Below are 23,568 nucleotides of genomic sequence, written 5' to 3'. Positions count from 1 at the left end.
AACTAGCATCTTGGAAGCTGTGACAAGTAGGAGCTGTCACCTCCTCTCCTTCCAGGCTGCTAGTGCTCTCAGCAACCAACTATTCATAAGGGGAGTAGCAGGGATAATCACACCCACCATCCATGCAGCTCTTTCACAAATCCATGACGTGAACCTGTCATCATCACAAGCTCCACTACCAACAACAAAAAGAAGGGAGGTGAAAACGTGCAGATGTGCAGCTTGTGCGCTGCCTGCTTATATCTGGGAGACACTGGCAGCTGGACTGCAGCACTGGACATAACAGCTGCTCCCTCTGCAGCCTGGAGCTGGGAAGTAGCTTCAGCCTCGTTTCTTCCCCAGAGACATATTAGTTGTAGTGCTGGAGACATACATTCTGCTGAAAAAGCAAATCTTCTACTCCTGGAGCCAGATCCATCACTACAGGTAAGTGCAAGCACCTATTCTACAATCAGAAGGGGGAGGACACTTATAAAGTCCAGCTCTAGACAGATACTCTTGGCTGTGAAAAGTACTTGAAACCATTCAACATTTCCACTTACTTCTTGCCAGCCTGTAATTACCATCAGTTCTCTGCTTCTTAAGAAGAGGCTTTTCTTAGTGCATCCTTGGCTTAGTGTCATTCTTCACCTGGCTTAGTTGTCCTTGAATGTACACTTCTTGCTTGGAGGTAGGGATGAGTTTATCTGAGAATTAATATCCAGTTTGTTGTACTGCAAATGTGCACTCTAGAATATGGACTGTGCAACACAGTTGTAAAATGTAATAGTATGATTGTATCTGCATCTTGTTTAATATGAAGAATTGCTACAGGAAATGAGGAAAGGTATCTGTATGTGTTAGATTGCAGTGGGTTTGGGCACCTCTATGCCTTGTTACGGTGACTTTCTGTTTAGGTAAATAGTTGGACAAAGATGCTGTCAGCTACAATATGTCTACAGCAAATTGTCATTTTATGTCTATTTGACGTAGTCCATGGAAAACACGAGTATGACACTGTAGGGGTCATGTAGCAGAAGTGGTCTTTATACAGCACTTTGGTGTCTCTTGTAGTCACTTCCTAAATGTCTCACAACTTGAGCTAGAGATCTAATATTTGCTGCACATAAGTGTCACTAGATTGTTGGCCATAAAACGATTTTGGAGCTAAGTAAATAAGTGGATAGATGGGTCCATAAATAAAGATGAAATCATTGCATTATGCCTCACATTTCTTCTATATCATTGACACATGAATATTGGAAGTATTCCAAATGTAAACTTAAGTCATTTAGTTACTCCCTTTGACTAATAAGAAAGAAAAATGCTAAGAATTAGTTTTCAGCTACCTCATGCTGCATTCACATGTAAAGCTGAAATAGGCTAAAGTCAATAACCTTCAACTAATATAGCCTTCATTCATTGAGAAAGGCAACATACTGTATATTACGACATTGTAAATAAAATATATACCAATATCTTTCTATAGATTTATACTGATATATTTATATTAGTTCAATGGTTAGTCCTGAAGATTCGATATTTGTCTATCACTTATACATCCCAACTCCTATCTATCTATCTATCTATCTATCTATCTATCTACATCGTATCTATCTACGGTATATATTTAAATCACATCTATCTATCTATATATCTATCTATCTATCTCATGTCTATCTATATATCTACATCATATCTATCTACTATCTATGTATCTATCTAACTACTATCTATCTATCTCATATCTATCTATCTCATATCTATCTATCTATATCATGTCTATCTATATATCTACATCATATCTATCTACTATCTATGTATCTATCTAACTACTATCTATCTATCTATCTATCTACATCGTATCTATCTACGGTATATATTTAAATCATATCTATCTATATATCTATCTATCTCATGTCTATCTATATATCTACATCATATCTATCTACTATCTATGTATCTATCTAACTACTATCTATCTATCTATCTCATAACTATCTATCTCTCTATCTATCTATCTCATATCTATCTATCTATCTATCTATCTATATCATGTCTATATATATATATCTACATCATATCTATCTACTATCTATGTATCTATCTAACTACTATCTATCTAGCTATCTATCTATTTATCTCATATCTATCTATCTATCTATCTCATATCTATCTATCTCTCTATCTATCTATCTCATATCTATCTATCTATATCATGTCTATATATATATCTACATCATCTATATCTCCTCTGCCTCACTCACAAAGCTCTGCATGGCGCTGCGCCACCATACATCACCTCCCTCCTGTCAGTACACCACCCAGCCCGCTCACTCCGATCGGCTAACACACTCAGACTAAACACCCCTGTAATACGAACCTCTGATGCTCGCCTACAGGACTTCACCAGAGCAGCACCCATCCTCTGGAACGCTCTACCCCAAGGCATCCGGACAATTCCCGATGCACGAAATTTCAGACGTGCCTTAAAAACGCACCTCTTCAGGGAAGCATACCAAATCTCCTGACCTAGTCCCTCGCCCCTCCCTATGGTGCTCCACCCTGTTTGCCTTCTGATAAATGATCTGTACATAAAATTTCCTATTGCCTATGTTCCCCAACCCCTGCACCTCCTGTACCACCCTCAACCCATTTGTGTCTAACCCAATGTACCTTATATTGTTATTGTTGTATTGTTTTGCATTTATCCATGCCTGAAAGCGCTGCGGAATAAGTTGGCGCTATACAAATAAAGATTATTATTATTACATCATATCTATCTACTATCTATGTATCTATCTAACTACTATCTATCTAGCTATCTATCTATTCATCTCATATCTATCTATCTCATATCTATCTATCTATCTAGCTAGCTATCTATCTATTTATCTCATATCTATCTATCTATCTATCTATCTATCTATCTATCTATCTATCTATCTATCTCATGTAGCGAGATTCAGACAGCACTCCAAATGAGGTAAACTACAGATCAATTTTGAATACAGATCAGGTTTGCTTGGATACAAAGACACTTTTGGTCCCTCCTGATTTTGTTTCAAGCTGAAATTGAATAAAATATCATAATTAAAAAAAAACTGTCAATTTAATTAAATGATAATCTAATCTCAGTCTCACAGACATTTTTCTCATGGCATATCATATTTTCTCCGTTACTCCTCATTTGTTAACAATAAACTACAAATTGTCACTTTGTCAATAAACACTGGTATTAAAATTTCTAATTCAGTCTGTATCGGGTTGCCAAATAGCAATTGGGAGTAATTGACAGATTTGTACATGATATGTGGGGAATAAAGTAGGTCTAACGTATGCTTGCAAACATATCTACATTTGTTTTTGTTTTTTTGTTGTTTTTTTTTGGGGGGGGGGTTGCCACTCTTTGCTGTTTCCATAGTGATGTCACCGGTGTAACATAGTACAGCACTGTTACATGTTAGCATGGATCATTAGGTGTCACAAGGGCCATTGATAGGGAAATGGTTTGAAGTTTCATACATTAGTATAGCGTAAACTTTTAACAGTTTTTATGGAGGATTGCTTTTGGGTGAACGAAGTGCAAAGGAACGTTTGATGGCTTCCAAGGCAAAATACAAAAGTAAAGTACAATATCCAACACAGTCTATGTAAAAAGGTGCTTTCATTTATTTAATTAATTAAAACAGAAGGTAAAAGTTACAATCCTTGTAGAATTTTATTTGGAATGTATTTTTACCATACGCTTTTAATGAGTTAAAGGGGTTCTGACACTAAAAAAAAAAAGATTTTACTCACCTTGCCTGGCCAGGACCGATCACCAGGCATGTCCCCTCCGTCTGGCATCTTCTTCTGTGGCTTGTAGAAGCAGAGCAGGAGCGGTCAAAATGACCGCTTCCTGCTCAGCTCCGTCCGTCAGTCACTTCCGAGGTGAACGGACGGGCCGCCCACAGCAAGCACGTCACAAGCAGTGCTTGCTGTGGGCGGCCCGTCCGTCCTGACTGAACTCCGAGATTCTGCGCGTGCGCAGTGGAGACGCGGCCCGTCCTGACTCCTGTCAGAGGGCACCTCTTCACTGCGCATGCGCACGATCCCAGAGCGGCGCGGCTCGTGGAGGAAAAAGCAGAGGAACAGCGCCTGCCGGGAGATGACCCCCCCGATGTCAACAACAGGAGACAAGGTAAGTATCATGTTTTTATGCTTTAGCAGCCATTAAATCGTGGGTTCCCTGTGTCCATTAGGCAGACCAGGGAACAATGGCTGCTAAAGCATAAAAAAATATTTCATATCAGAACCCCTTTAAATAAAAGTGCCTTTTCACAGGTACCATGCAGCATTTTCTACTTGTCTTTTAGTCAATGATTATAACTTGTAATGTAATTATAGTGGTGACATTTTCTAGCATTGCACAGCAGAAAGCGTTATGCATATTTATTTATTTATGTAGAGCTATATACACAAACATAGATTGTGCATTCTAAATGTCCATATGCATTGCTGTGTAATTGATAGTTTTAGTAAATCAGGAATAAAAGAAGATACTTTCAAGCTATCCATTGTAAATCAGGTATGCAGACAGTTTCTAAAGTAACTTTGTTTTTAAGCAGCTTTAAATCAATTTAAACCACATCCAAGACTCTCTTTAAAATCAATATGATTTAGCCATTGAACACACTGAAAACAGCTACAAAGAAATACATTATTGTTAATTAAAGTTGACAATCATTTTAAAGTGCTTACAAATCTGGAGCACTTCAGAAACACCTCTGTGTAGAACATTGGCTGACCTACTAATTTCGATTAAGATAACACTTTTATTGATTTCCATTTTTTTTACATTGAATCTGTGTGTGCTTTTTGTTTCAGCAATTATTACAGCTTTTTAAAAGTTGCTATCTGTCACATGTTATTGTAAGAGCTTCAGAAATACAGAATTACTATGCTATCTTTTAATTAGAATTTTAAAAGTGTCGCTAATTCTGGAGTATGCAGTTTACACAGTGGGGAGATTTATTAATACTGAGAAGTATCTCCTTATTATGGAGCATACACCCAGTCTGAATCACTGCCCATTCTGTCAAACACTTCAAAAAATATGCGAAAAGGATCATAGGATAATGGAAGAGGTGCAGAGGAATATTGCTGCTTTATTCAAGAAATCCCAGATGGATAAAGTGCTAGTACGGTACAAAGCTCCAGAAAGGTTGGAATTACTTGAACAAAGCAGCAAAATTCCTCTAGACCTCTTCAGTAATGATTAGAGATGAGCGAGCATACTCGTCCGAGCTTGATACTCGTTCGAGTATTAGGGTGTTCGAGATACTTGTTACTCGAGACTAGTACCACGTGATGTTCGAGTTACTTTCACTTTCATCTCTGAGACATTAGCGCGCTTTTCTGGCCAATAGAAAGACAGGGAAGGCATTACAACTTCCCCCTGCGACGTTCAAGCCCTATACCACCCCCCTGCAGTGAGTGGCTGGCAAGATCAGGTGTCACCCGAGTATTAAAATCTGCCCGCCCGCGGCTCGCCACAGATGCATTCTGACATAGTTCAGGGAAAGTGCTGTTGGTGCCGGAGCTGCTATAGGGAGAGCGTTAGGAGTGATTTTAAGCTTCAAGAACCCCAACGGTCCTTCTTAGGCCATAGAAATCGCAGATCGCACCTATCTGCGATTCCTGTTCTCTTCTCTATATGCGCTCAATGGGGCCGGTGGCAGCAGCGCCGACCCCATTGAGAACATATAGAAGACAAATCATTCTTCTCTGCCACAGCTGTAACAGCTGTGGCAGAGAAGAACGATGTTTGCCCATTGAATTCAATGGAGCCGGCAATACAGCAGGTTCCACTGAAAGCAATGGGCTGCCGGCGTGCGCGGGATGAATTGTCGGGAAGGGCTTAAATATACAAGCCCTTCCCTGCAATTCATCCAGAAATGTGTTAAAATAACAAAATCAATATATATATATACTTACTTTGTCCCGACAGACGGAGTTCAGCCGTGGCGGCCGGCAGTGGGTGTGAAGGGGGTGTGAGTCAGACTCAGCGCTGAGCCAATCAGGGGGCAGGTCTGACTCACACCCCCTTCACACCCACTGTAGGCCGGCCGCGCTGAACTCCGTCTGCCGGGACAAGGTAAGTATATACCGGCGTATAAGGCGACAGGGCGTATAAGACGACCCCCCAACTGTCACCTTATACGCTGGGAATATAGCGGAGCAAAAAATAAAAATCATTACTCACTTCCCCCGGCGTTCTGCGGCGCTGCTGCAGGCTGTCGCTCCCTCCTGGTCCCTGGCAGAGCATTGCTTTCTGGACGCAGGGCTTGAAATCCCCACCTCCAGAAAGCTACTGTGATTAGCTAACACACGCCGTCAGCCAATCACAGCCATTCAATGACATCATTGTCATTGGCTGTGATTGGCTGAAGGCACGTGTGTTTTCTGGAGGCGGGGATTTCAAGCCCTGCGTCCAGAAAGCAATGCTCTGCCGGGGACCAGGAGGGAGCGACATCCTGCAGCAGCGCCGCAGAACGCCGGGGGAAGTGAGTAATGATTTTTATTTTTTGCTCCGCTGTATTCCCGGCGTATAAGGTGACAGTTGGGGGGTCGTCTTATACGCCCCGTCGCCTTATACGCCGGTATATACGGTATATTTTTTTTTATTTTTACACATTTCTGGATGAATTGCAGGGAAGGGCTTCTATATTTAAGCCCTTCCCGACAATTCATCCCACGCACGCCGGCAGCCCATTGCTTTCAGTGGAACCTGCTGTATTGCCGGCTTCATTGAATTCAATGGGCAAACATCGTTCTTCTCCGCCACAGCTGTTACTGCTGTGGCAGAGGAGAACGATCTTTATGCTGACAGTGCGGGGGGGGGGGGCACTCTTGCCGCTATTGTGGCTTAATAGTGGGACCTGGGAACTTGAGATGCAGCCCAACATGTAGCCCCTCGCCTGCCCTATCCGTTGCTGTGTTGTTCCCATCACTTTCTTGAATTGCCCCGATTTTCACAAATGAAAACCTTAGCGAGCATTGGCGATATACAAAAATGCTCGGGTCGCCCATTGACTTCAATGGGGTTCGTTACTCGAAACGAACCCTCGAGCATCGCGATAATTTCGTCCCGAGTAACGAGCACCCGAGCATTTTGGTGCTCGCTCATCTCTAGTAATGATCCTTTTTTGCACATGATGTTTGAAGCTTGGGGATTGGTGTCCCATAATCACATGGATGAATAGTGTTTATTCCTGTTCTGACCTTTACAACTAATGCAGGGACTTCATAAAAATGCCATTTGGCTTGAGTGTCATATTTTTAATATATTGACACCAGTAAATTACATGGTCATTATCAAAGCATGTGGTTTATATTTCATTTAATATGACATGAACAGAACCTGATTGTGACATACTAAGACTAAAAGAACAATTCTTCCTTCCATTACTTTTATTTCTTGTCTTATGAGCCTGCCAGAAGTACCAGGTCTGAAACCCTTGTCTGTCATAGTCAACAAATTATCGCATGTCGGCCTAATAGAGTCTCTTCCAAAGAACGAGCGACACATAATCTCTAGTTTGGTGAACATTAGCTAATTTGCATACTTTTTTGCCCCATAAAGCATTGCCTGAAGATAAGCTTGACTTCTAGGTCTATTCAATGAGAATCAGTGCAAGCCCCATCTACCCCTGAGCTGCAATAGTAAAAAATATATTTCTTTAGCTAGATTTTAAATTTTAATGAAGTTTTTTAATTATACATCTTCATCATACCACTGGCTAAATGTATAATTCAGTCTACCAAAAATTCAGGCTTGACTATAGCTACCCTGGTTTCGCAGCCACCTGTTAAACTACAGGCATCTGGTGCAAAAGTTCTTAAACCGGAAAGCTGCTTCAGCATGTCATGTACCTACCAACACATTAAATAACCTGTGAATTTCTTTTCCAAACAGAGGTGGCAGTCCTTGACATTGCAAAGTTGCCATTTATTCCATCAAGGAGCTATGAATATGGTAACAGAAAAAGCAGCTCTCAAGTCTGAGGACTGGCAATTTGTATTATAGCATAACTTGTAGGTGGAGATGGAAAAGCAGATTAAATAGTCATATTTTGATGCTGAGTCCTTCAGATTTGTACATTATTATTTAGCTGAGTTGGAAGAGATGACTTTAATATGATTGGCCAGTTTTCTATATTGTCAAATGGTAACATATAGAGATGTCCACCTGATATTTACATTTTGTTTTCAAATATGGGCAATGCAGGTCAGACAGAGTCAATGTTTCCTTACTGGAGTTCTCTAACTTTGGAAGTACTTCGAATTAGGAACCAAATCATTTAGTGCAAATGGGCTTAAACAGATGGGCATGTTTTTATTCCATTTTGAGTTGCAATGGTGTGGAGTTTGAATAGTCAAAAAGAAAAACCCAGTTCATGAGCTAATACACTCCGTAGCGGTGAGCGTATTCGCCATGTGTAAATTAGCTATAGGCTGGATTCATAAAGCACACACCCATGGATGAGCCCTCTACTGTAATGTTTTTTTTCACAGTGTCATATTCATTAATGAATCTTTCATCCTTTAGTCTCCATTTGTACAGGCACTATTAGTCTGGCTGTTTGCACCCATTACCTTTTTTTCTATTCATAAAATACATGCATCTGTCATTTCTTTGAAAGAAAATAACTATTACATTACTTTGCATGACATAGCTACAGTATGGTATTTAATGATGCATTTAAATGATGTGTTAAGTATAGATCAGACATGCTCTTATCTTAGCTGAACTACCAGTTCGTCATTGTAAATGTATAGAAAAGGTTAAACAAAAATTGCTGATTAGTGAACTTCAAATACTTATGAACTTAGATAGTACTGTATTTTAGTGATCAGCAATATAGAAAGCAGAAACTGTATTTGTTATTTTGCTTCCAGCATAGCATTTACTGTTCAATATACAGTAATCGGATTTGTGGCTGTTTCTTGGGAAGCAGGTAATAGAATTTAGCTGCAAATATGAAAAAAGGCAAGAAAAAACAAATAAAGAAATTGCTTCTTTTGCTAAAGCATGGTGACCCCCTCTTGGCAAAAATGATGCTAACTCTACTTATCTCACCTCTATGTATTGGCTGTAGACACGATGCAACAAAGTATCACATTTGGAGTCATTTCATAACAATTTGCAGTTTCAGATGTGAGCTATATGTGTTGTATTGATTTTTAGATTTGTTGTTGTATTCATTTATATATAGTTTGAAAAGTTTTTACAAACCTGTCTGGGGTTTTGGAAAACAACTACTAACACCTTCACTCTAGTGAAATATGTTAAAGTGAACCTCCATGGTTCCATTAAAAAACCTTTAAGGATATGTACCTCAGTCTAGAAATAAAGGTCTAGGGTCTAGGATTAAAAATAAGCGCCTTATGCTGTTTATTAGATTTACTCAGTCATACTAGAAGGGTACACAAATTACTGCCAACAGAGATATACAGAGAATAACATGCTATAGATATGGCTAAAATATGATAGTTCTCAGCACGGGAAACCAAGTAATCTTGTAGATATGATACCTTTCAATGGCTAACAAAAGTTAATGGCATACATGAAGTTAATGTGAGCTTTGAAACCTACCCAGGTTTCTTCCTAAGGCTAAATGGAATAGATCTGGAAAAAAAAAATTATATATATATATTACACACACATACATGTAAAAAGGCCCAGACCTGGTGTGATTAATTTGCACTTAAAACAATACCAGAACAGAATGAGTAGATGAGTTAATACCTAATTAGTCCACTGATCAGGGATGTGAAAGTTTTATGATGTTTCAATTGGTGTTAGAGGGTCACCAGGCCAGCGTGTTATCTCTGCTCTAGATTTCTCATATTCTCCACTGATGCAAAAAGCTCCCTCCCAGGTTCAGTCCATTCTTGAGAGTATCCAGGATAATTATAAACATGTACTCCCAAATTCTTCTGTGACGCTGAGATTTGAAATTGCCTTTTTGAATAGTAACTTTCATATGTTCTATGTTATGTCCGTGGCTAGAAAAATTCTCCGCTACAGGTACGGCTAACATAGATTAAATATCTGACCCATGTAGGTTATCACAAATTGTAGAGGGAACTTGCTGGCTAATACAGTCCAGTCCCTAGCCTAATTTGCGGCAAAATCGCCTATTCGCACGATCTGGAGCTGGGTGTTACCGAAAAAATGTGTTGCTGTTCGGAATTAACTCAGTCGGTAGAAATCATCCTATTGACTTCTAATGTCTAAAATACAAGCATCTATCTATATTTTCTTGCAGCAGAGAATTTCAGTCACTCATGTCCTATTTTAGCTACCCAGGTATCACACGTCTATGGGCGGGGGATGCCTCCGCACATGCGCCCATAGAGGATTATGGAGAGAGTAATAGGTAGAGGCTCTCGCGAGACTCTCCACCTCACAACAGTGACGTCATCGGAGATCCCGCTGAGAGCCATGAAGGAGTGGGCGAGAAGCTGGAGCATCGGCACCAGCAAGATAATCTATGTAATGTATTTTGTGACACCTGTGATGGAGGTGGTAACTATTTGGGTTTTGTTACTGATTGGCTATGTGTTTTAAATCTTGGTCTATATAAATGGGGGTATAAGGAATTTTGTTATAAGCTTGAGAAAGGCAACATGCCGAAACGTCGCTTGCTTGTGTGATGGGAGAATAAAATCAATATTGGATTAGCACCACTGATGCTGCTGGAACTCTTTTTCTTCTGACTATTTTTTAGGTGTGATTTTTTGGCATGGCTAAAATTCCTTCTTCTGAATGTTTTCATAGGAAACCATTGGTTCTAATAGTCACGTTTTTTGTGCGTGTAAGTTAGCTGCGCAAATTCCCTCGTGTAATCGAGCCCTTAGAAATATGATAGACAATGCTCAACAACGTCTTGTTAGTGAAGTGGGAACAATGAGAGGTCTGTGATATCAACAACTGAGCTGTAAAGGGAAAGGCTTCACGTGCCTCACATAATTCATAGAAATCCTGCCTGTGATACAAACAACTGAGCTTTGAAGGTAAAGGCTTCACATAAATCCTGTACATGAGCTTCTAAAAGTACTGAGAAGTTTTTAGTTTTACCTGGAGGAATGCTTTCAACTTGATCACACTATTTAATATCAAGTATGAAAAAACAGGAGCTGGAACATTTATTTTTTATTGTATTGCTTAAAACAAAGAACAATCACATTCTTGTTACTACGCAGATGGCATTGTTAATTATCATTTATCAGGCTATTATGTTAATAGACTATAATGTATAACACACAGCGAACTATAAGGGATATCAGTACCAGAGAGAGCCCTAGCTGTTACAGCATCTAAGAGAGGCTCTGCCAATTTAAATCCAGCAGGTTCGTCCACATCCATTGTGCTCTATACAGTATGTAAATGATGGATTTTGAGCACTTAAGAGCGATAAGATGTGTAAGGGTGTTTTCACATCTGAGTCAGGGGTTTCAGTTTCCTGCTCTGTTCGGAAAGCAGAAAAGGGAAATTCCTGTGGCCGAACGGCTCCATCCTAGGATGGAACCAAAGATCGCCAAATGGACCCAGTTGACTATAATAGAGTCCATTCGCTTTTGGCTCTGCTACCTGGCTTTCAGACACAAAAAAAGTGCTGCATGCAGTGCTTTTTCTTCTAGTGTTTTATGCCGGATCCGTGACGGAACCTCCGACCAGAGATTACAATGTAGATGTGAAACAACTCTAAAGAGAGCACACATGGCCATAGCCTCCAATTGAGTTTGTGAAGTCAAAAGTTTTTGTACTACTGCGTTCATTTGCAGCAAAGTGAATGTCCCACATTCAGAGGATTAAGGACTCATATCATGAGTATATACTGTATGTACCTATGGGCTTAATCTTGGGAGTGACAGCTGCAAGATAGATATTTTACACAATCTCATCATGTCCACCAGGGTATGGCCTCATGCCCATAGGCGGATTTGATTTGCGGAATCCCCGCGGGTGACCCGCAATTCAAGCCGCCCATTTGACTTCCGCAACTCAGTAAAAAAAATGCGGATTTGTTTTCCGGATTCTGCATGCAGAAAACAAATATCAGCACTATTAAAGGCAATGGAAGTCATTCGATCCAAGGCTCATCTGCAATTGACATTAGGGATGTGCCACAGATTCCGCGGGAAAGCAGAAGTTTAAGAAGGAAAAACTGTACTGTGCATGTGCGCGGGCACCCTGGCTGGCACTTCAGCAAACATTTGCAGAACAGAAAATAGAAGATCTGGACAGGTACACAGGGTCCTCGGCCGTTGGCATTGTCGGATTCTGCTGCAGGCTCTCGCATGCGGAATCTGACCCGACCGTGGACATGAGGCCTAAGATGTGCTCTTTGCAGTGGGAAGGGGAAGCCATCCATGATGTCATATGCTACAGTAAGGTCTATGGAACAGGGTTGACCCTATAATCAAGATTTATAAAAAGCAGATGAACCTTGTAATCTTCATTATGTTACAGAAGTGAGCTATGTGAGTAATTTCTGTTTTAAGTTGACTTTGTTATAACTTCAAAGAAATATCACTTTCCAGACTTTATAAAACAGTATCTTATTCCAAGAAAACTCGTTTCTGTTTTATATTACTAATTGATTTTAATGCTGTTAGATTGACCATAGATCCGTGATACAAGAGGTTGGTAAATCTTACATCTTTTATTGCTGTTTTCTGTGATAACAAAGGGAAGAATCTTGAAAATAACATCTCCGCAGCTACACTGTACTGTCCTCCAACTTGAATGGTATCCTCTGTAGCTCCCAGAATTGGACCTAAACATAGAATTTTGCTGTTTTATGAACTATAATAATGAGAACTGTAATTTGAAATATTTTAAACATCATCTTTAGCGTAGGAGACATTTCAGAACTGATTATTGCCATTAATTTTTCTATGTACATTACTGTGAATCTATTGGCAATTACTGTGAATTAAAGCAAGAAATGAGCTTGATGTTGGTCAATAAATATGGATTATTAAATATATTAGTCCTAAGTCAAAAGTCATGGTGTTCTTAGAGCTGTGCAGCCCTATTTTAACGTGTTTTTATCATATAAATCGGTAAAAAGGTGGAAAAGTGGTAGTTGTAAAATGCATCCAAGCGTAATATAGAAGAACTACACACCTTTTTGCACAATAGAAAACCTGACTTAGATTATTATATGACTAAAGACTAATGATTTTGGATAAATGTGGTTCAAGTCAATGAAAGAGAAAGAAGATGTGTGACAATTCCATGATGTACTCAGGACTGAGATGTAATTGACCAGGTGCATGCATTAGATTCTTCAGAAAAGCTTCTAGTACACGAAAAGAACAAGATTGGTGGATTAATAAGAGGTAGCAATTGGAATTAGGACCTTAAACATATGCAATCCATACCCATTCTATGTAGAGTAGGCAGCTATAAATCTATAGATGCATATATCTTAATAGGACACAAGTGTGATATCTTATCATGCTGCTTATAATGTAATAAGCCTGCATGCAGATATCTCCTGGTATAAGAGAATACTTTATTTTACAGTGAATATGGAGTCTATAGAAAGTGATGTTGAGTAAAGAACTGTGCAGCAATGTATGTACAATATATTTAAGTTATTAATATACTTTTTTTTTAAAGAAAAGGATAGTAAAATATTAGCACAAAGAAGTTAAGTTGAAGGGTTTCTCATTTGGACAATATATTTTTTGTAAGAAGCTTCCTGTGTTAATAAGCTGGTTACAGGTTGTCACCCTGCTGGGACCTCTAGTGATCAGCTATAATCAGTGCAAAACTGGCAGCAACTTTGCCCATTAAAATCAAGGAACAGTCCATCTTGTCATTCCCAGACATGTTCTGGCCTCCAGAGTGAAGAATGCTTTTTGGCACCACTCTTGGCTCAGGATAATGGATGAAAGCCCTGAACATCTATTTTCCTCTATTAGTTTAGAATTTTTCAGAAGAGAGTATTTGACATTGTGGCTTCTAAACTAAGCAGCCTTCTTTAACATCAGGGACATGCCCAAAATGTGTATTAATTAAGTTAGAGAGAATATCTTTAATTGTACTCCTTCACTTAAAAAATGATAGCATCTTACTGTGTGATGCAAAAAATCAAGTAGGACAATACCTCTAAAACAAAGAATAAATGTATCCAGGTGCTCATCGCTGTGACTCTAAAGGAAACGTTCACTAAATATGTAACAGCAGTATACAAGCACCAAGAAAGATGCCAACATTGAATATGAGTTTTCAAGTGCATTACTGTACAACATGCATTAATATACTGTACTGTGCATTAATGTACAATGCAAGAAGCAAAGTTAGGGTGGTTTCACATCTGCGCACCGGGGGTTCCAGTTTCCTGCCCCATTCGGGGAGTAGGAAAGGGGAATCTCGTGGACAAACTGCTCCATTTTATGATGGAATGAACACTGCCAAACGGACTCCATTGACTATAATTTGGTCCGTTTGCTTTCTGCCCAGCTGCTTAGCTTTAAACTGGAAAAAAAAGCTCTGCATGCAGCACTTTTTCTTCTGGTATTTTATGCCGGATCTGCGATGGAACCTCAGAATGGAAATTGCAACACAGTTATGAAATCTCACTTAGATAGCAAAGCAAAGTGAAATGCTATAAAGGTATGTACTACAAAATCAAACATTCACAAAAGATAAAACAAGTCAAAACCCCATACCATTGTCTTACTTGTGTCCTTGCTAAAGATTACCAAGACCAAAAGAGCCAACAGTCTTTTATCGAAGAAGGTTGTTGATTAAATTGCTTCTTTTTATGAAGAGACTAGTAATTATTAGGAAATTATATTACCAGTGTTTCTGTCACCACACAGTTGTGCTACTGGTGCATCCATTATGATCCCCACACATCAGACATACAGTTCTACTACATGCATTCTGATTCCCACACATTACACACACAGCTTTGCTACATGCATCCTGACCCCACACATCACACACACACAGCTCTGCTACATGCATTCTGATTCCCAGATATTACACACACAGCACATTACACACACAGCTCTACTACATCCATCCTGATCCCAACACATTACACACACAGCTCTACTACATGCATACTGATTCACACATATCACACACACAGCACATTACACACATATTTACTACATGCATGCTGACCCCATACATTTCACACACAGCTCTACTACATCCATCCTGACCCCACACATTATACACACATATCTACTACATGCATGCTGACCCCACACATTACACACACAGCTCTACTACATCCATCCTGAACCCACACATTACACACAGCACATTACACACACAGTTCTACTACATGCATGCTGATCCCACACATTACACACACAGCTCTGCTACATGCATCCTGATTCCCATACAGCTGTGGTACATCTACATCCATGCTGATTTCCAGACATCACCAGTTCAACAGACTCCAAGATACAGTGGTCAGCCCCTGGTCATGTGATTCCTGACTCCACCCACACAGGTGATCACATCACAGTGATGTCATCACTGGTCCTAGTGGCTTCTGTTGGCTTATCCAGTATACAGTACTTTCTACTAAACTGCACAATGGCTCCTCTGACAGCAGTTATGTCACTGCAGGTCCTTCAGCCCACCAGATCTGTTTTACCAAACTGCACAGTGGCTCCTCCCACAGCAGTGACATCACCACAGGTCCTTCAGCCCACCAGATCTCTTATACCAAACTGCACAATGGCTCCTCCCACAGCAGTGATGTCACCGCAGGTCCTTCAGCCCACCGGATCTCTGTGGTGGCGGTAGGTTAGTGTCTTCTGTCAAGACTGCTGAGTTTTGTCTGAGATAATGACGGCTTACATGTATTCATTTTGTTATTTTTGTCCTCCCCTTCTAAGAGCCTTAACTTTGTTGTACTTTTGTCAGTCAGGCTCTGTGTTTTACATATGTTGTAGGTTCTGTAATGATGTTACCAGGGGCAAAGTAATGATGTCACCAGGGGCGGAGCATGAGAAGCACTGACACACATACATACTCACGGACAAGTGGTCGTTAGTAGTTTGATAGTAGTAATTGTAGGCTGTCATGGATGGCAAAAAGTCAACTTCTCCATGCTAGCAATAGGATGGCTGTTTACTGGCATTGATGTCTTCAATCATTTCTTAGATCATTAACATACTCTTCTAACATGATGTGTGTTAAACTAATAACACAATAGACTTTACTACAGCATATGCTGCTAAAATACTCACCCATCCCAGGAATCTATTGGGCGGTTTTATAGTGTAGATAACCTGGCAAATGATCAATGGCTAATTTAAAAAATGCTGTTTCATGAAGACAACCCCTCTTTAAAAACAAGCTGTTGTAGTAATCAGCAGATTTTTCTAACTCCAGCAAACAGATGTTAAGACATATAGAAATTGCATCTAGGCATACATTTCCTCTACAGAGACTGTAAAACTGCAAGGCTACAGAGATGCTTTGAAAGGTGATGAGAGTTTTTAAAAGTCGCAAATTTCAGTACACATATTGCATGCACCAAAATGTGTGACAGTTTTATGCAGTAAAATAAGCATAAAGCTTTTGATAAATTCCTCCTCTGTTTTTCTCAAAAGTGACGATAGAAGATGGTAACTATTATACTGTAGCTCATATAGGAGTTGCCATAGAGATAAAGACTCAAGCAAAGTTTCAAAGATCACTGTGCTGAAGACCTGGCCACATATTTCAAAGCTGAAATTGACAACATCCAGCAGGATAATATCTCTCAGTATTCAGTAAGCATTGATTCCCTTCCCTCTCACACTGTCTCTTGTTCACTTTCGGCATTTGACCTGTGAAGTCTGCATGATCCTCTACTTCTTCTACCTGCGTGACTCTATAGACCTCATCTAGCCTCTCCCTGGCTGTCACTAATCACCTCATATAATATTTAACCTGTCTCTTTCATCTTTTACTGGAAAAAAATATCTTCATCCATCCTGCGTTGCTAATTACTGACCTCTGTAATATTCTTAAGTGTCAGATTATATCTTGACTGCCAAATGTAACAGCAACTATTCTCTTTTGATTCTTCTGGATGTGTCTACAGTGTTTGATAATATGGACCAACAACTCATATGTAGTACACTCCACTTTAATGGCCTAAGGGATACTGTCCTCTTTTGGCTCTCTTCTGACCTCTTTGTTCAGTGTATTATTTGTTGGCTCTACTTGTTCTTCTCCCTTTACTGTTGGGATTCCTTAGAGTTCACTTCCAGGTTCTCTGCTCTTTTTTCCCAACAGTGCCCCTATTTTACAATCTAATATCTGCATACAAATGCACAGCAGTTGTTAACCAATTAAAAAATGCAAGGTTCTTACTGCACAATTTGATCAAATTAGTGTGTGCCAATCTGCCACATCAAGGTGAACTTTAATGCATGAATACCTAGTTCAGCCGACACCTCTCTTTGGGCTAATAAATGCTTCCACATGAATGGGAAAGCTAGATACATATCTATATACTGTCCTTGAACCACCTGGGACAGATGCAAAAATGGAGTGCATGACAAAATTGCAGGCAGCCACTCCTATGCAAATGCAATGTATACATAAAACGAAAGTCTGCAAGTACTATCTCTACGCTGATGACACCCAATTTTCTACTTCTTTGGCTAGGTTCACATGGGACGGATTTGCAGCGGAAATTCTGTGAGGAATTTCTATGTGGCAAATCCGCCCGCGGCTCCTGTTCCCGGGATTAGTCAGCTATGTGGATGAGATTTAGCAAAAATCTTGTCTACACAGGGCGGCCAATCTGTCGCAGCAAAGCAGGGCGGAACCAGCAATGTGGCACGGAATTGACAGCCACAGCATGTCAATGCTTTTTTTTTTCTGTTGCGGCCTCACTCCTCTCTATGAGGAGAGAAAGCCACAATGGAATGCCAGCGGCCGAAACGCTCTAAAACCCGCAACAAAATGCTGTGGGGTTTGAAGCTGCAGTTCTCCTGCCGAAATCTCTCAGCTTTTCACTGTGGCCAACCCCTGAGATTTACGTCCTGTGGGAACTCACCCTTCCTGTGACATTACCCGCTCACTACTACAAAACATCAGTGGTTGTCTGCTAGTTGTCTCTAACTTCATTTCCTCCCTCTATCTGAAACAAAATTTTTCGAAAACTAATCTTATTGTGTTTCCATGTTCTACTTTATAGTAACCTACATGAACCTGATGATTCCATTTCTGGGTGCAGTACAGCCATAACTTCTAAGCAGTTTATTCACTATCTTAGTATTATGTTCGACTTACAGTAGATTTGCTCTTTATATTGAACATTCTTCCCTCATGTTTGCCTATCACCCTACTTGTGCTCTGGCTTGCTATTCTTAGAAGTTCCAAGACTTTTCTCCACAAGATTTCTAGAATTACATTATTTATTGACAATCAAAGCAATCACATACATTCCCAACTTAACCAGTGTTAAGCATGTCTCAAAGACATACCCTTATAAGCAAACCAATCACATTTCATATAGTAAATCGACTCCTGCCCTATTCCCTTCATTTATCAGTAAGCCTACATAAAAGATGTTGGCATCCAAGAAAAGAGCATTTGCTCTTTTGTCAACTGATTGCCGGCACCTTTACACAGAGCAGTAACTGGGCAAATGAAGGTTTGGACAAATGTTTACTCCCAATCACACAAGTATTTGACATAGGCCGCCTGCAGACAGCCGGGTCGAAACCCGCTGCGAGAATTCTTACATTAGGATGCGGACCTCTGCCGCTACAGAGACCTGTGTCTCACTCGCTACCGGCGTCTTCCGTCTCCTCCTATGCGCCCGCTGCCGGCCAGCCGGCGCATGCGCAGAGCGGAGGAGGCCCATCTCCACTGACATTTCTATGCAGGCCTCTGCTATACCCGCACAAAAATAGAACATACCGCAATTTGTTTTCCGCGTGTGTTTTCGCACGGACAAATCATGGACATCTGCATAGGATTGCGTTTTGTAATGCAATCCTATGCAGGCGGGTACGGGTGGAAATTATGCGGGAAATCCCGCCGTGGAATTTCCACCCGTGTGCAGGGGGGCATACAGTATATTTAAAAATATTATTCACAAATACGTATAATGCAAATTATTATAATAAGTGATGATATTTCAGTCCTGTTTCTGTTTCTTTTTTTCATAAAATGCTACACTCATTGGGAACACAAGCAGCATTAGCCCCTGTTACGATGCATCCATCAACTATTTGAATCTGAAACATTACTTCCTGTTCGTGACACTGGATGCTGTCAGTGGATCCACTAGAACATGTACAAGCCTTCATACAATAAGTGAAAGAGAGTTGTGCTTATGAACTAGATTGTCTTCTCAGATAGCAGCCATTCTCTTTCCTTTTTCTTCTCTTTCCAGCCCAGACTGCTAAGACAACTTCTCCCAACTACAACTCGTCTCTGCATTGTTTAATTCTCCTCTTATTACTCCCTGCCATAATAGTGTCCCCATTACTGTCCTATATAATAAGAGTTTACAACACAATAGTAGTGGCTTTATAGTTCCACTTAGAATAGTAGTCCCTCCTTCATATTCCACACAATAACACTGCCCACCAGGGGCGTACCTAAAGCCTAAGGGGCCCGGGTGCAAAAGTTCAGCTGGGCCCCCCTCCATCTGTACCCGTACCTATACCTAAACCGTGCTAATTTACAAACATGATGCAGCCCCTTGGCGTAAGCCTTCTCATTATGACTCCTTTCCTTAACTACAAAAAACCTGTTGGTAATGTCTTAGGCTGCTTTCACACGGCCGCACAAATTGCGTGAGATTTGTGCGTTGCAAGATGTACAAATCGCACATGAATATGAACCCCATTGTTTTGAATACAATCATACACAGGAGCGATGTTTTTTTTGTTTTTCTCTGCATCGCACGAGAATATGATGATGTGATGCGAGCTGGTTTTAACACAACAACCGCTCACATCCATGTGCACAGCACACGTTCCCGAGTGTGATAGGGGGCAGAGTTTCACGGCCTGATATCAGACTCACTCGTGTGAAATTAGCCTAAGGCCGGCTGCACACGGCTGGATTTGCATTGCGGAATATGGAGCGGGCGTACTGCCCATAGCATGTTATGGAAAAGCCTTTTTTTCTCTACACGAGCGGAAAGAAATTGCGGTTTTCCACTCACGGAAGAAAAAGCATGGCGTGCTGTAGTTTAATGCATATATATACCCAGGTTATACCAGCTATATATATATAATTATATACAGGAGAGGTATAACCTATACCAGCTGTACATATATAATTATATACAGTATATACCCAGGTTATACCAGCTATACATATATAATTATATACAGGAGAGGTATAACCTATACCAGCTGTACATATATAATTATATACAGTATATACCCAGGTTATACCAGCTATACATATATAATTATATACAGGAGAGGTATAACCTATACCAGCTGTACATATATAATTATATACAGTATATACCCAGGTTATACCAGCTATACATATATAATTATATACAGGAGAGGTATAACCTATACCAGCCGTACATATATTTATATACAGGAGAGGTATAACCTATACCAGCTGCACATATATAATTATATACAGGAGATACACAGGTTACACCAGCATGGTACATATAGCTATATACAGGATGTGTATCCCCCTGTATATAGTGGTATGTCCCATGCTGGTGTAACCTGTGTATGTCCTGTATATAATTATATATATATATATATATATATATATATATATATATATATATATATATACACAGGAGAGGTATATGTTATAGCAGCTGCACATATATAATTATATACAGTAGATACCCAGGTTACACCAGCATGGTCCATATCACTATATACAGGATGTGTATCCCCCTGTATATAGTGGCATGTCCCATGCTGGTGTAACCTGTGTATTCCCTGTATATAATTATATATATATACAGCTGGTATAACTTATACCAGCTATACATATATAATTATAATTCCTTCTCTACTCACCTCTGCAGCAGTCTCTGGGCAGCCTGTAATGGAAAGTCCCCCGTATTTTGATCACATGACCAGGCTGATCACATGACCAGAGCCTGGTCATGTGATCTGCAGCCACAGGTCTTCTCCCAGGTCCTGTGCATACAGCGCTCCGGAGGTGAGTAGAGCCACAGTAGCCCCTCCCCCTGGTAATCGCTGGCCGGCAGAGACTGATAGACTGCAGCTGTGACCACTCACAGCTGCAGCCTATCAGTTGGAGGGCCGCGCCGTGGGAGTCTGCAGCCTGTAATTAGCTGCCGGCTCCACGTGTAACAGCCCTCCCCTCTGCTCTTGCCGACCTGCGGCGCTGCCTCCCGTCTCTCTTCTCTCTCCTCAGCCATCATGTGGCCGACAGCGCCGATCCCCCGGGCCCCCTCAGCTCAAGGGCCGGGTATATGCACTGAATGTGCATGTGGGTATGGCGGAGGGCGGCCACGGGGCCCCCTGAGCGCAGGGGCCGGGTCGCCATGGCGACCCCAGCACCCCCTGACGCTACGCCTATGCTGCCCACACACAATAACAGTGCCTCCTGTCTGCCCCTCACACAGTATTGCTGCCTTTTGTGTCTTTCTCCACCGCCGAAATGATGTGCACAAAATAAAAGTGCCACTACACTGTCAGGCTGGGTTCTCCCAGGGCGGATTCTCGGCGGTTTGGCCACAGCAAAAAACCGTGAGATTTCCGCCAGGAGAACCGCTGCTGCAAAACCACAGCGGCTTTGAAGCGGCCCGGCCGCTCCCATAGAGGAGAGCGCGGCCGCAGCAGAAAGAAAAAAAAATGGACATGCTGCGGTCGGCAAATTCGTGCCACAGCGGCGGCTTCTGCCGGCTTAGCTGCAGTGGATTTGCCATTCCATGTGGACGAGATTTCTGAGAAATCTCGTCCACATGGCTGGCTAATCCCGGGATTAGCGGCCGCATGCGGACTTGCCGCGGCAAAATTCCGCCCTGTGTGAACCCAGCCTCACTATATAACCCTGGCATGTGAAGAAGTCCTATCTCAGGTTGTCGCAGAATGCAGGCCCAAAGTAGCCTGCAGCCTATGAGGGTAAATGACAGAGTAGGGAGCTGACATTGTCTTCAACTTTATCTTCCTCTTGAGGACAAATACAGAGGCGGTGACCTGGAGATCCAGGTCACCATCTTAAAAATGCTTGGTGCTTGCAGCACCAGTGTTATTAATGAGACACCTGATCTCTGATGGGATTTTCTTGGCATTACCGGAGCACTCGATGCTATTGAACCTTTCGATATACAGAGATAGATTATAATTATAACAAGAATGTTAAAAAAAATAATGCTCACACAAACAGAAAAAAAGGCATGCCATATTCTAAAGCTTTGTAGCAATGCATTATTCCTTAAAATGATAGAATTATCTCATAGATGGCTAGAAATCCAAGTCATAAGAACTTTTATACAATAGGACACTGATTGCTTAAAACTCATTTACTATACTTTCCAAGCAAAAGTTATTATTCATTGGAATTTCGTCAATATTTTATTAGACATTTTGCAGTCTTCAAGTCTAAATCATCAGTTAAAAGCATTCAGAATAGTATTGCATTCTATGACCTCGCATTTCTCAAGAGGTTAATCACCTATTGTGCATTAAAATGATGAGGGCAAATGTATTTTTCAGTAACATCTTTAGTAAGATTGAATTAAAGAGGTTTAGCCTGGACTTTAAATTGCTTCACAAAGCCATTCAGTTCTTTCTGGTTGCTGACAAGGACAAATGACTACTGCAGCTAATCACTAGCTATAGAAGGTCACTGTGGCTAATGATTGGCTGCAGCTGTCACATGTCCTGGTCAGCAGCGATCAGGAAGCACAGAGTGGTTGTGAAGCAATTTTAAGTCATGGAAAAAAACCCTTTTAATGTAAAAGTGGAAATGGAATATCTTATTTTACATATCTAGCAGGCTCAATCCAGGTCCTACCACTCCTCTTCATAGCTCCAGCATGTGCTTTCCTCAGTCTTTGGTGCTCATTCAATATCACTTCCTGGTTATGTAATTCATAAATCCCGCCTCCAGAAAGCAATGGATGATCACAGCCATTGTATTGGTTCATCCAGCACTGCATTGATTGGCTGAGCAGCGGTCGATGAACAAATCTCAGACATCGCTTCTGGGAGACGGGATTTATGAATCCCGTAACAAGAAAGTGATGTTGTTTGTACAAGCACTGAGGGCTGCAAGGAAGGATGCGCCAGAGCTTTGAAGAAGAGCGGGAGGGACCAGGGCCTGGACCTGGACCTAGTCTGCTAGGTAATGTATTCTATTTTTTTTTTTTATGTAGTCTAACCAGGCTTTATTTTCGGGGTAGCACTTTTTTTAGGGAAATATGGTAAGCGGGCATATGAGGGGATTATTACTGAGTGGGGGCACTTTTACTGTGTTTTGGGCACTAAAAGTAGCACTTATTGTATGGGGCCTAGAGAGATCAAAAGAGGGAAATTTTATTACTGTGTTGGCACTCTTACTTTTTGCGGCACGATAGATGGGGA

The 23,568-nt window shown here is 40.8% G+C and overlaps 1 protein-coding gene across 1 annotated transcript in view; it reads left to right on the top strand.

The window, feature by feature from the left end:
* Positions 1–201: 201 nt before the first annotated feature.
* NPFFR2 (neuropeptide FF receptor 2) overlaps positions 202–23,568 on the top strand; it is a 238,814-nt gene continuing 215,447 nt past the window's right edge. Inside the window, exon 1 of the mRNA XM_066574898.1 lies at positions 202–426. The gene's annotated coding sequence lies outside the window, so the exon portion shown is untranslated. The remainder of the gene's footprint in view (positions 427–23,568) is intronic.

The sequence above is a fragment of the Eleutherodactylus coqui genome, chromosome 7, assembly GCF_035609145.1.
Source record: "Eleutherodactylus coqui strain aEleCoq1 chromosome 7, aEleCoq1.hap1, whole genome shotgun sequence".
Classification (NCBI taxonomy): Eukaryota; Metazoa; Chordata; class Amphibia; order Anura; family Eleutherodactylidae; genus Eleutherodactylus; species Eleutherodactylus coqui.
This window is presented reverse-complemented; position numbering and strand designations above follow the sequence as displayed.